Source organism: Notechis scutatus, chromosome 3, assembly GCF_049901735.1.
Source record: "Notechis scutatus isolate UNSWTSFEM ecotype Mainland chromosome 3, rNotScu1.2, whole genome shotgun sequence".
In the NCBI taxonomy this organism is placed as follows: Eukaryota; Metazoa; Chordata; class Lepidosauria; order Squamata; family Elapidae; genus Notechis; species Notechis scutatus.
In genome coordinates, this window is record NC_142011.1 from 126,438,651 (window position 1) to 126,453,151 (window position 14,501).

A 14,501-nucleotide genomic window follows, 5' to 3' on the forward strand; every position below is an offset into this window, starting at 1 on the left:
GATGAGACAGTAACAAATCCATGTAGCCAATCTAGTAGAGAATGGACATGAAGTAAATCTTTCCCAAAGTTAGAATTAGTTGTGTAAATTTGTAGCTGCCAATAAAACTATCTGTGCTTCATAAGAGGCAGTATTCTTATTTTAAACTTTCAACCCAAAATTTGAATTTGTCCTGATCATCACCAGGGCTTTGGCTCCATCTGTTAAGATTATTTTAGTTTTATTTTATTTCTTCCAGGTTCTTTGTCATCCCACTTCCAGAGACTAAAGCAATTTACAGGAGTGTAATAGAAACCACCTTATATAAACCTTTTGGCTCATTCAACCCAAAAAGACCATTTTAATTCATTTCTTCTTTTTTTTACAACCCTTTCTCCTATTGTATCCCAAAGCTTACTTTATTGGTTATCCTCACACTGTACAGTGTTTCTGTTATTAAAACTGCTATTTTCCGCACACTCTGTTCCTTCAGGATGTTTGGTCAGATTATCTGCCAGGTTCATGTTCACCACAAACATTTGGTTGAAGAATTTGGAGCCGCACAAGAGAAGCCGTGTCAACAGCGTGATGCAGCTACCACCCCTGCTTTCATACTGCTGAACTAGGGACTCTCTAAAGCATCCTTCAAAGCCCTCCGTTGCTATGGGAACCAACTCCTTGCATTATGACATAGGGATGAAAGGCTGGGCCAGGAGCTGCTCTCCTCCTTTAACCTATTAATGAAAGTGGTGAGATGATGAACAAAGAAAAGAAGTGTGTTAAGGAACATACATTAGAAGGGATCCCAGAGGGCAGCAACATTTGTACAATCACAGCTCCACCTCTTTTAGGCTCCTTTGTCACGGTCTTGACTTTTTGACTTTTCATACCCCTACAGACATCCCTGTCCCACCTTGTCTGGTCATCTTCCTTTTTGTTTCCTTTAGACCAGGGGTGTCCAACCTTGGCAACTTTAAGACTTGTGGACTTCAACTCCCAGAATTCCTCAGCCAGCCAGAGGAATTCTGGGAGTTGAAGTCCACAAGTCTTAAAGTTGCTAAGGTTGGACACCCCTGCTTTAGACTTTTCTCCATATGCTATCTCCATAGCCTTACATGTACCTTGCCTCTGGACATTCTTGTTCATTATATGTACCAAAGTATTAACGGAAGCCTGGAAGAAGTTTCCCCTCACTTTTTATGACAAAGAAACAGGCTGAATATTTTGGACAAGTACTTTCTTTGTTTTCAAAAACACTTCAAGTAGTTTAACATAAGAGGGCAGCAGTCACAAATGACACTTTAAATGACACTTAGTCATTTGCTTATGTGTGTGTAGTAAGCTTTTCTGCTTTGCTTAAGGATCTTTTGTTTTTACTGTATCGGGAGGTTACAGCAATGTCCACATTTATTGGAAATAATAGGTAAATAATGTGCACGTATGGTTGACAATTATCTAGTTTTTACTTTAACAACTTTAATCTACCTATGGCAAATGACAAACATCGAGAAGGCTTTGATGATTTTGGAAAACAAAGCATGGCCATAGCTGGTTAGTTCTTGGATGGGAGACTAGAATTTGAATTTGGAAAACACCACAGAAGACAATGGCAAACTGACTTAATGGCAATGGCTGCTGTAAGTCTATCTAACCTAAACGGATGCTTCCTGAATAGAAACTTCTCCCCACCCCTAATCTGCAGGGACTAATATCCAGGCAGTGCCAAAGAACTGGATACAATTGAATTATTTATTTAATGTCATCCGTCATGAAAGGGTACCCAGAACACAGAACAAATGTGACCTTTGTCCCCAAAATTATTGGAAACATCAATCCTGAGATCATGATTACAATGAAACACATCATCACCATCATTGATTCCTTTTGCATGAAATTTATTTAAAGGAGGGCTTAAGATGCAACTACTAAGTATGTTTGTGCAACTAATTGCTATTTGCTCTTTTTAAATGTAGGCACCAGCAGTGAACAACTGCAAATAAAATTCTGGTCTCTCTTTCTAGCACTTATTGTTTCATTCTATAGTAAACTAAATGGAGCAAGGGGGTGGAACTAATACCCAAATCTCTATTTTTAAAAATCTAATAATCTGAAAGATTACCAAATTGCCCAAATACTAAAATGTTAAAATACTATGCAGTATAAGGCAACAGTAAAAGATTCTTTATACTGTGTCAGATAATATAGCAAAAGATGTCAACTTTCATAAAATTATATGTAATCCAATGAAAAATAGGAGCCTGATTGTTTCTTCTTATATTTTTTCTTCCCTTTTAAACCAAGACCATTACTAATACTGTACCACTTCTTGGCCTTTTGGCTAAAAACAGTAGCCAGTTTATGGTTAGGCAATTGTCTAAATCTGGGGAATTTAGTTAATTTAACAAATCATGATTAAATATTTCATGCATGTCCAGCAAATAGGGGCATTAATCATGATTCCTGTAGACACTCATCTGCTTGCTAATGGTCCCCTGTCTTGATTTAGTTCTATTTTTAAAATTCTTTTCTAGTCAAAAGAGCATTAAAAAATAATAGAGTTAAAAAGGTCAGATCAGAACCTAGCAAAAGAAAGATTTAATTTGGGCTGGATCCAGCCAAGAGCTGCAATTTTGGGATTATTTTTCAAGTGGGAAATATATGAAAAAGTAACTTACTGTAAACTGAAATGATACTCTCAGGCATCCTTAATATTTGTCAAAGGACAGCCGCATCCAAAAGTAAACCTGGATGATAAGGAAATATTCTAGAGCCATGATGGCAAACCTATGGCAGATATGCCGGAAGTGGCACGCAGAGCCATTTCTGCTGGCATGCAAGAGGTTGCCCGGAAGACCCCACTGCGCATGCACGCACACCCCCACCAGCCAGCTGATTGTTGGGTATCTGCTGCGCATGCGTGGGGGACGTGGCATGCAGGGAGGGTCACGCACGATGAGCAGAGGTGTGTGGCGTGTGGGGGGGTTGCATGCACATGCCACACAGGGGAGTCACATGCACATGCACAGGGGGCAGGGGGGTCACATAGACATTGCATCATGGGTGCAGGCACGCGAGTGCTCACGCAACGTGGAAAAGGTTAGCCATCACTGTTCTTGAGTGAGGATACTGGTAGAAGCAATTTAACTTGCACAAATATTTAGTGCCTGCCTGTTCACGATCAACCTTATTCTTGTGTTTTAGCTTTTTGCACCAAACTAAATGTCCTTCCTGCCATACATATAAGGATTCTAAGCATATTATTAACCAATTTGCAAGTGAACCATGCCTGTCTGCAAGCACTCATACTATAGTATGCTGCCAAATTTTAAAATGCAATCCTCTGTTTTGTTCAGTTTCTATTCTTCCGATAGGAAACATTTCTCAAGCCAAAATCTTGGCGTCAAAGATGGGAAATGAAGATTTGGTTTAATGCATAGGATTGCAATGGGAATGACTTCTGCCAGAATATATCTATCCACATCAAGGAATATATTTCTACTGAGTCTTCAGAATAAACAATCCCTTTCAAAATCTGATGAGACAAGGCAAGCATATAAATGTTATTGGCATATAAATGTTATCGTTAAGAGTACCCAACTATATAGTGAATTTCAATTCAGAATACTGTGAGCCCACGTCACAGAATGAAGATATTAGATGAAATTTCTTCCCTTAAATGTATTTTCTTTCCCAGACTTTTCAACTGTAACAAAAACAGGTTAATAAGGAAAATAAAATTCTGCAAATCTTGTAACTGTCCCCAGAGAGGGATAAAATGTAATTCTTCAAAATCATATATGAAATGACCAGTGGTGGTATGTTATTGGTTTGGACCAGTTCAGTCAAATCAGTACTAAAAAAAACAAAGCCTTCATCAGCTGAGAGGAGGAAAACAAGCCTCCCACAATCAGCTGAGAGGTTAAAAGACCGAAAAGTGTATGGGAGGAAGGGAGGGTCACTCCTAGCTTTTCGTTTCTTCATCCTCTCAGCTGATTGGCTTGTTAGAAGTATGCGCATTAGGGGCGTGTGCGTGTGTGTGCATGCACGTGCAATCATCCATCAAACTGGTAGCGACTAAGGTAGGATCCCACTACTGGAAATGACACAATATGTGAGCACAGGTACAATGATTTGTATGATGTGATTTATTCTGTTTGGGGAATTCTGGGAGTTATAACTCCAACACATTTGTTAGCGTTGAGTTTGAGAAGGCTGATTTAACTCAAGACAGTGCCTTCCTATGGTTCTAAACCTCTCAGCAGGGCTTACTTGTCAAACAATGCAATTATCCATGTGGTCACATCAAATCATGATAACTTCGCAGTAAAGAATCTTCTGCTATTAGTTTCTTATGGACAGGAAGAAGTTGAAAAGGAGCTCTCTTCCCTGAGGAACTTTGTTTCACTAACAAATTTACTTGAGGTGGGACAGATGTATGTTTATGGCCATGGTTTGTCTTCCAATCCTGATTGGTCTTCATTGGGTCTTCCTTCCCGATTCCAGATGGCTGCCCACTGCACAGCTCTGATGTTTAACTATTGTGTTTATACAGCAGGCCAGAAATGATGCGTGCTTCAGCAATGCACAGACAAGTGATGAAATTCTCCCTTCTTTGAGGACTGATGGTAGAAACCCTAAGAGTTAAGACGCAGGGTTTAATCAAGTCAGACAGAACTGCTTCTTATCACTTACCAGTGTCAAGCTGTCGAAGAATCTAGAGTTCTTTCCCTGACATGCAATTTTTCAAGCCAATCAAAAGTGAAGATTGTTCATTACAGCACAGCAATCCAAGTAGCTATATATACCAGAAAGGACAAGTTAAAAAAAAAAATCTCCTATGACTAGAAAATTACTTATCAGCAATAAAGCCTTTCTAATACAAAGTTTTGATGAAGCAGAACCTCTGGTGATCATTTGAGGTAATCACGTGGACACATCCATGTGCTTTTCTTGGCAGCTATGCAGAAGCTATGCAGAAGTAGTTTGCCATTGCCTTTTTCAGAGATAGCTTTTTCAGTCTCCCAGTTGAGCTTATAGCTATGGGCTTTTATAGGAATTCCCTATCCAAGTCTGATCATGCTTAGCTTTTAAGCAAAGATTAGCTACTTGAGAATTCGCAGTCAAGCACTGTGGGAAGCAAATATGGTCTAGCCTTAGGGGTGGGATTCCACCGGTATAACAACCAGTTCGGTGATTGTGCGTGTGCGCCAAACGTGCGCTCTGCACTCATGCTCCGTATTTAAAAAAGGCAAGTCCATACTTACTTTCAACTACAGCCTCTGTGAAGAAAACAGCTGAGGTGTGTCAAACCGCTCTGCTGTGTGGATCAGCTGTGCTCTAAACAAAGGCAAAAAGCACAGGAAAGAGCAGGGGCAGGTGGGTGGGCCCACTTCCTTGTCTCAGCGAACTGGTTTGGAGTGAGCTGAACATGGGAACAAGGGGTTCGCCTGATCCGGTCCGAACTGGTAGAATCCCATCCCTGCCTAACCTCTGCTTCCAGCTACGGTTGTTGTAGCTCTTCCTTCCAAAAATGGGAAACAATTTTACACAACTCAAAGATAAGTTGCCCAGAGGGTTTGGGGGGACTTTTGTGCCTTAAGAACAGAAATGATTTTTAAAAAAATAACATAAAAGTAATGACCATATCACCAAAGCTGCACTGAGTAAACAAGCAGGAGTTTGGAAAGGGAGCTGGAAGAGAATGAAGGGCCATGGTGACGGGAAGAGCCAAAGAGGAAGTGAGGAATAACAGAATAACAGAGTTGAAGGGGACCTTGAAAGTCTTCTAGTCTAAGCCCCTGTTCAGATAGAATACCATTTCAGACAAATGTTATCCAATCTCTTCTTAAAAACCTGCAGTGTTGGAGTCCCCACAACTTTTTGAGACAAGTCATTCCACTGATTAATTGTTCTGTCAAGAAATTTCTTCTTAGTTCTAGGTTGGTTCTCTCCTTGATTGGTTTTCATCCATTGCTTCTTGTCCTGCCTCCAGGTGCTTTGCAGAATAGGAGGCTGGTGGTTTGCTGCTACAAGTTGTCTACTGTCTGCCATTGAGAGCAGATTTATTAATTTTATTTATAAGGTCACCCACCTCACTTTAGCAGCCCTGGGTGGCTGACACTTATATGAAAGCACAACAGAAAATAAAATAGAATGTAATATTATCATAGTATATTAAATGTTAATATGTTGTAATGTTATATAAAATATAAGCAAGGGAAGAACCCAATCAACAGTAAATAAACAAACTTTCTAAGTGCCCCCTAATTTTTCAACATCCGTGCTCTGAGAAACAGCCATTAAAGCTTTCTGAAACGCTGGGAGATTCAGAGTCATCTAATTTTGTATGATATGGGATTCCACAGGGCAGGCTTGAATAGGGAAATTCAAGAGAAATTTTAATTTACATCTGCAACATTGGCAAACCTTATATGACACAAAACTAGGAGGAGTGGTTAATATGTGAAGAAGGGGAGGAAGTGCAAAACGCTCCAGATAGGTTTGAACAGTGGGCTGAAAAGAGCAGAATTAATTCTTATAGGGAAACAATGTAAAGTTCTACATCTGCATAAGGTAGAAAATGGTGTGAAGCCTGACTTGGCAGTAAAGAAGTTTGGGTGTCCTTGTCAGTTGCAAATTAAATATGGGAAGGGTGTGGCAGCTGCTAAAAAGACAAACGCTATCTTTAGCTCTGTGTATTAACTGATTACACAGAGTCCAGAGTCTAGACCCTGGGAGGTAATTGCTTCACTCTTCTTTATCCCCTATTTAGGATATTGTTTCCAGTCTAGGCACCAGCATTCAAATTCAGAGGAGGACTACCAATATAGCAACAGCAATAGCACTTAGATTTATACACCACTTCACAGTGCTTTTACAGCCCTCTCTAAGCAGTTTACAGAGTCAGCATATTGCCCCCAATAATCTTGGACATCATTTTACTGACCTCAGAAGGATGGAAGGCTGAGTCAACCTTGACCCTGGTGAGATTCGAACTGCCAAATTGCAGGCAGCCGGCCATCAGCAGAAGTAGCCTGCAGTACTGCATTCTAACCACTGAGCCACTGCAGTGGTGAGAGGGCTGTAAATCAAGCACTCTGAAGAACAGTTAAACCTGAGTAACTTAAGGTTACGGAAAGGACAACTAAGATGAGATTTGATTCCAGTATTCAGATATATGAAACGATATCACACAAACGGAGAAATTGACTCATTTTCTATTTCCCTAGGGGGCAGAACCAGAACAAATGAAATAAAACTACAAGGAAGGAACCTCAAATTAGACTTCCAGTCTTACAGTGGCCATAGTCCAGACTGAGGCCTAGTCCATCTTTTTGTTAAGGCACTGCAATCCAGACTGAACTTTCAGTCTGAATTGAAATTTCTGAAGTTGGTTTAAGAAGTAACCAAGAACAACCATAGGAGACAAGCAGCAGAGCCTGCAGGGTTGAATTGTCCTTATACTGTACCGCTAAACTGTTGCATGATGTGTTTGGGTTGGGTTTAATGTAATGTGTAAAGACATCCACTGTGTTTTATAAATCATGATTTGTGGCTTACAATAAACTTGCTACATGGCTACTTCAAAAACCTAGTTAAAAGCAGAAAAATGTTTACAGGTAGTCCTTGACTTAGGATCACAACTGAGACCAACATTTTTGTTGCTAAGTAAGACAGTTGTTAACGAATCACTGCAGTTGTGATGGATAGTAACATGGTTGTAAACCGAATCTAGTTTCTTCATACATGGTTATACAGGACAAAACAACCATCATAAATATGAGCCAGTTGCCAAGCATCTGAATTTTGGCCACGTGACCATGTGGATGCTGTAACAGTCATGTGAAAAATGGTCATAAGTCATTTTCTTCAGTGCTGTTGTAACCTAAGATTGTAAGGTTGCAAATTGAGGACTACCTGTGATGCAATCTGTTAACATAGATATTCCAAACCCATGTGTATGAGATTGTAGCTTAAAGCAGACAACCATGGTTTGGTCATCATGATCAAAACTGTTTGGGTACACATCTGTTTGCAATTCAGGAGAAACCAGTTGTGTTTTATTTTGGAGACAGCAAAATAAGTAATTTAGAAGATTTAGAGTGGAGAAAGAGGAATTCTTTCAATGGTCAGGATATTTACTATTTTTACTGCACCTCTAAACTCCATAGATGATATGCTAGAAGAGAACCATTTTGGAAAGAGGTATGTATGTATTCTTACATAAAAGAAAAGCTATTGAGTAAAGAGGTGAAAATAGATTCGTGGCATCTTGTCTTGTTTTAATTTTTTTTAATTGAAAGTTTAAGCTATGGCCTATGATTTCAAGGTCTAAAGACCAAACTATAAAATACTGCATGTTTACTCCACAATTAAGATGCCACAAGACTCATTTTAGCTTGTGTACTATCTATTCTCAAGAGTTACACTTCTGAAAGTAAATATATTATGTATATACAATGACTATGGGTTTCAATATATGAAAAGGATTTGGGGATGAAAGGTACTATTAGAACAGTCTACAACTGATGATGTAACCTAGTTAGGGTAATGAAACGTCTGGAAGAAAACAAGCAAGCACAGAGAGCACTTAGGACCCCTCATTTCAACCCTGAGCTACAAATATTCTCCCTTACTGGTACTGTGGCTTTTGTATGGCACCAATTAAAATATGTGCTGGTGTATACTCAAGACCCCGAGAAACAAAACAAGATGCACTGAAGATGTAACAGGCCTCATCATACTATGGAGAAGGAATGGTGGCAACTCAACTGCTTCATTTAACTTTAGTTTACATTGTCCTTGCAAATAAGGTATGATGGAATTAAAAACGTTAAAGACAATTGCTATAGAATATACAGGCAACCTGAAAGTTACTGGTGTGGTCTACTTGAATCTCCAAAGTTGGCCTGTTGCTCTCTCTACCTATAAATTGTCTTCATGCATACCCATAAAGTAGCTGATTGGTGGTTGGAAGGAATATAGTTATGATGGGGAAGTTGGATCAAGAAGAAATAGCATCACTGCATGAACTTTTCCTCTGTTTGGCTACAAATAATGGGTTTGCCTTATAAGAACGAAAGATATGGCTAGGTTTCCTAAATATATTTTTTAAAATATATTTTTATTGAGTTTCTTTTATTACATCATAAAACATCATGGTATCAACAGCGTTCTTGGCATCTATACATGTTCTTGGTTTAAACATCCTAATACATTATATTACATTTGTCTAATATTAAATAATAGCTTTAACTATGATTACTATTCTTATATCTTTGTATAATTTACACAATTATATTTTACTTTCTTAAGGATTATTCCAGTTAGGTTTCTTTTCTCACTTCTTAGTTCTGTTTGTTAACCATTTATACCAATTGTTCCAAATTAAAAAGAATTCAGAGTCATCCAGGGGTGGGATTCAAATTTTTTAACAACCGGTTCTGTGGGTGTGGCTTAGGTGGTGGGCGTGGCTTGGTGGTCATGTGACCGTGTGGACATGGCTTGGTGGTCATATTATTGGCTGGATGTGGCCAACTCAATATCACTCACATCAAAGCACGCATCTCCTTGCCTGGCCTCTCATGACTGTGGGGATGCTGCAACAGTCGTAAGTGTGAAAATGGTCATAAGTCACTTTTTTCAGTGCCATTGTAACTTTGAATGGTCACTCCACACAAGCAAAGTACCAGCAAAGGAAGGGAAAAAAACTCAAGAGAAGTTCCTGAGACAGGAAGTCTAGTCCTGCCAAGAATGTAATAAGGATTAATGGAGAGGCAGTTTCTGTAAGCAACACCAGAATGTTTCCTTCCTGCCTTCCTTACAGGATTAGGCCAGTAATTTCTTCTAACAACTGGTTCTCCGAACTGCTTAGAATGTTAACAACAGGTTCTAGCAAATAGGTGTGAACTGGTAGAATCCCACCCCTGGAGTCATCTTTTTCTTTCAGTTTCAATGTTAACATGTTCATCTCTTCCTAAATAATTTTTATATATAACATACATTGGAACCTCCAAAGACAAGGTAAATATGTAAATCAGGGGTTTCCAACTTGACCCATACATGAAGTTTCAGATTATTCATTGAACCCCAAACATTTACTATATGGAAATAATTTAATAAATACTATTTTAACTGATAGTATTACAAATAACAACATGTAAATGTGTAGCAATAAGAGCTCTTTCTATTTAACTTTTATCAGCAGAAAGGGGCTTGTGCAATGGGAAAGAATATTGATAAGATAATCCCTTCCTGAATATGATCACTAGAGACTGAACATACCTGTTAGCATAAGCATTAAATTGTAATATTCAAATGATTTCTTTGGGGGGGGGAAGCAATTTATTTAATGACAAATGGACAAGAGGCACGTGATATAGAAGCCTATAGAACAGTGGCATAAATCACACCAATAAAAGGAGCACTAAATGTATGCATGTCTTAATGAATACACTGAGGAAGGCTATTCAGAAAATCAGGCAGTGACTACACAAACTGGCTAGATTGATTGCAAAATAAGCAACATCTGCTCCAGAGAAGGAAGTGCTCTCTAGAGGCCCTTAACTGAGGATGAACAGAACTCACAAAGCAAATCATGATGAAAGTGAACATATCCCATCCTAAGAGAAGAATTGGCTTAGGCGTGCTCGCTCACTTCGTTCCAAATTCAAGTCTTTTGCCTGTAACCTGGATAACATTAGCAGAAACAATCCATCTGATGCCTGTTGCAGAACATGCCTGCTTTTATTTGTTACTCAATTTGTTTTATTTCTCTTTTTCTTGTGAAGGAAGTGTTCAAACCCTGTTAAAGATTGTATTGCACCATTAGGCACTCACTCCTTTGACAGGATTTTAGCCCATTCTTCAAAAGGATGGGTGGGATTTTACTTCTGGAAACCATAATCATGATGACCTAGAAGAACATCAATGCAGACACACCAACTTCTGCTTTAAAGGCTCCACATCAACCTCCTGAGAAACCAGCTCGTTAGATTTCTTAAAGCTTCACAAAAACCCCAAAAGGTTGGACTTCTTTAAACAACAAGACAGAGGTGCTGTAAAACATTTTCAAATGCTCACAATAATCTTGCAGCACTGATTTAATTCCTCAAACTAAGAATGAAGGTAAGATTTTGATATGTTCTTGCATATGAAGCAACTTGTATCCTATATCCTCAGCCAAGGGCAGGGGTGGGTTTGTACTGGTTCTGTCCACCTCTGTAGAACTGGTAGCTCTGAAGAGCAGCAGACATAGAACCAGTTCTATGTCTGCTGATGTTTTTGCTCACCCAGGCTCTTACCTGACCTTTATTTCCTGATTTTTCAACTTCAGCTGCCATCCGATGAACAGCTGCAGTTAAAAAAGCAGGAAAAGAGGGCTGTTTCAAAGGCTGCTTCTCTGCACGCAGCGTGCTGATGATGATTTACAGGTGTGCTCACGCAGCATGCAGGGAAGCACATCATAAATCACCGAACCTCATAAATCACCGAACCTGTAGTTAACCCTGTCCTATCCCACCACTGGCCAAGGGCCTTCAAACTTGGCAAGTTTAAGACTTGTGGACTTCAACTCCCAGAATTCCAGAGCTAACATGATTGGAGGAGAAATTCTGGGAGTTGAAGTCCACAAGTCTTAAAGCTGTCAAGTTTGAAGACCCCTGAACTACGGCATATCACACACAAACTCTGGCATGTCTTATTTCTTCAGTTTAATCCTGAAACTGAACCTTAATGTGCAAAAATTATCTCCTTTCTTTCCATTTAGTTTCCATTTAGGATGACAACACTTATAAAACACTTTAAAATGTATCCAAGGAAAGACATTGCTATCTAAGTTTTCATACCTGACAAAATGAAGGCAAGGCAAAATAGTGATTAGCAATGTGAAGCTACCTTTAAATGTTAATAAAATGGAACAGAAGGAAGTCACTAGGTTTTGTAGAAGCAGAGATAGGAGCCCAAATGTGCAGTTTTCTGTTCCAATCAGTGGTCTGGAGAAGAAGTCTGCTATTGCTGTAAGTTAGGACAGCCACATACAATCACTATTATTGCAAGGGATAAATTCATAAGAGCTTAGCTGCAGGTAAATAGTCAGTAATCAATACAGAGAATGCATTAAATTTTGAACGGCTAAAAATGACAGAACATTGTATTAAAGCAACATGGATTATCTTGCTGTTTGGGGAGGTCACTAGGGGGAGCCAGAAAGCCAACTGTGAATTCTCAGGAAGACTTCTTAGATGGAAAGTTGCTGGGCAAGGCAGCTCTCATGTCCTGTTACAAAATACTTACAGAGCTTCTTATAACTGCTAACTGGACTATAAAAAGCCTTCTCAGCTGCAAATATCAGTTACATCTTTAAGACAATCTAATGTAAAAGAAGTTGGGAACTGCAAGTTTAAGATTTCCAACAGTGGTGGATTTCCAATTTTTTTCCTACCGGTTGTATGAGAGTGTGCTTTGCATGTGCACCCAGGGCTCACAGACCACCCTCTGCTGGTGGGCTGAGCTCGGTTTTTTAGCTCAGCTGAGGCACGGCAATCTGCTCTGCCATGCGAATCAGCTGAGTTAAAAAACAAGGGAATATAGGAGAGGTAATGGCGGGGCCGGGTGGCCGGGATCAGCCAGAGGTGGTATTTGCCAGTTCTCCAAACTAGTCAAAATGTCCGCTTCTGGTACACTAGAACCAGTCCAAACCAGATGAATACCACCTCTGATTTCCAACCTGTAGATTAACATACACTGCTATTTATAAGTTAGCGTTCCAAATGGGTAACTTACAAGGCAGGCTGGAGCCAGCAGAGCACTCCTCTTTGGAGCATTAAAATAGCCTTTTCTTTTAGTAAGTTCAGAGGCCTTGTGACTATCTTTTTCTGTAAAGGCAGGAACAGTCTCTTTGTTGGTACAGCCAGTAGAAATGCTCTTGTGTGAAAGCATGCACACCAAATAAAAAAATAGTCTTCGCTGAAAGAGATGGCTATTTTAATGCTCTGAAATACTTTGCTAAATCCATGGAGGCTTTTGCAAAGCCTCAATGCTATATAAATGAATAAACATCAAACTTTCTATCAGTGAGTAGGGATAATGTGGTGTTACGGAAAGTAGAGTCTTTTTTATTGAGAATATCACCTTTGACTGGGCTCACATAATGTATTAATACATAAACCATTGTTTATTCATACAGTCTGGTTTCATAAAACCATAAACAAACAAACTATAGCTTGATAAATCCTATTGTATTGAACAAAGCAAATGACTTGTCAGCCAGGAAGACTTTTCTGTGTATCCTACCGTATTTGCCGGCGTATAAGGCGACTTTTGCCCTGAAAAACATGCCTCCAAGTGGGGGGTCGTCTTATCGCCGGGAGACTCCGACTCCCACTTGAGCTTGAGTTGCAGCCGGGAGGAGGCTGGGGAGCGGGGGGTGTGTGTGTGTGTGTGTGCGCGTGCGGCTGTAGAGTTAAGGATGGGGGAGTCCCGGGTGGGTTATCAGGTTTTACGGTGCTTCCAACATGTGCGAACGGTGGGAGAGCGGAGAAGAAGCGGCGGCGCCCCGCTGTGTGAAATCCTGCCGTCAAAGCAACACTGGGGAGGCAGGGTATAAATTTACCAGGTTAATGTAGCAATGGTGATTAATGCCCAGAACATTGTTTGCGGGTATTGGGGTGTGTGTGTGTGTGGTGGTGGTGAGGAGAGGTTGTCCTTTGAATGCGGAAAAGTAGGTGTGACCTTGTGTAGGAAAATAAAGAGATCCTTTTAGCGTGTTTGGCTTCTTTGCCTCCCTCGTTCGTTTTGACGTGGAGATAATGGCCTTCGGGCGGGAGGGAAGAAAAGCGGTAGCTGGATCATTTCAAATTTCACTTACTCTCCTGCCTCACTTCAATATGTCTGAGCGACTCCAGATACTGGAAGACTTTTTGAATGAAAGTGTTACCTCCATATTTTTTTTTAAAGAGGGCCACTTGGGGAAAAAAAAAAGATTCTAAGGAATTCCTTGTTTCTTGATTAAAGAGAAGGCATTGAATATACTGTTCCTTGGCAGCCTTTTCAGTGTCCGGGTTTTGGTTGTGTGTGTGTGTGAGAGAGAGAGAGAGAGAGATCAGCTGTATTGAGAAGAGAACGTTTCCTGTGTTCTCATTTTATTTACAACATATTTTACGCTTAATGGTAAGCAATGAAAAATATTTTAAAACTCATTTCTAAACTCCATAGCTATTTGCATATTCTTGGTTCAAAATTGGATTAGCTCATTTCAAAATTGTCCAAAGCAGAAAAGTGCGTCAAAAAAAAAAAAAAGTGCAAAAGTGGAAGGTGTGTGGAAGAGGGGTAGCTTCGGTTATAACAAACTCTTTTTTGGGGAATGTTGGGGGCTTCGCCCAGTCGCTTCTGCCGGCATCTGGTGTTTTCGCTACGTGCAATTTGATATATAGATAATAATAGATGCTAAACTGATATCCTGGTCTTTAGCTGATTTTGCTTGCTAAACCTGGCTTAGTTTAGGGGTGCCAAACTTGTGGCCC